This window comes from Alexandromys fortis, unplaced genomic scaffold (assembly GCF_014885135.2).
Source record: "Alexandromys fortis isolate MF-2015 unplaced genomic scaffold, M_Fortis_MF-2015_v1.1 scaffold_31, whole genome shotgun sequence".
NCBI lineage: Eukaryota > Metazoa > Chordata > Mammalia > Rodentia > Cricetidae > Alexandromys > Alexandromys fortis.
The window spans coordinates 14,017,903-14,018,658 of NW_026067974.1; the positions used below are offsets into that span (position 1 = coordinate 14,017,903).

The 756-nt window shown below is 38.0% G+C and overlaps 1 pseudogene; it reads left to right on the forward strand.

Annotated features, from left to right (window-relative positions):
• The first annotated feature begins 590 nt into the window (after positions 1-590).
• Positions 591-756, forward strand: LOC126510588 (uncharacterized; annotated as a pseudogene).

The window sequence follows — 756 nt, forward strand, 5'->3', positions numbered from 1 at the left end:
CTGATTTTTGACAAAGAAGCTAAAAATATAAAATGGGAAAAAGAAATCATCTTCGACAAATGGTACCGGTACAACTGGATGTCAACATGTAGAAGAATGAAAATAGATCCATATCTATTGCCATGCACAAAACTCAAGTCCAAATGGATCAAAGACCTGACCATAAATCCAACCACACTTAACCTCATAGAAGAGAAAATGGGAGGTAGCCTTGAACTCATTGACACAGAAGACAACTTCCTAAATATAATACAAGTAACACTAAAAACTGAGAGAAACAATTAATAAGTGGGACCTCCTGAAACTGAGAAGCTTCTGTAAAGCAAAGGACATGGTCAACAAGACAAAATGGTTCCCTACAGAATGGGAAAAGATCTTCACCAACCCCACATCTGACAGAGGGCTGATCTCCAAAATATATAAAGAGCTCAAGAAACTAGACATTAAACTACTAAAAAAATCCAATTTAAAAAGGGGGTACAGATCTAAACAGAGAACTCTCAACAGAGTAATCTCAAATGGCCAAAGACACTTAAGGAAATGCTCAGCACCCTTAGCCATCAGAAAAATGCAAATAAAACCAACTCTGAATCGCTTCTCGGCCTTTTGGCTAAGATCAAGTGTAGTATCTGTTCTTATCAGTTTAATATCTGATACGTCCTCTATCCGAGGACAATATATTAAATGGATTTTTGGAACTAGGAGTTGGAATAGGAGCTTGCTCCGTCCACTCCGTCCACTCCAAGGGGAAAACAA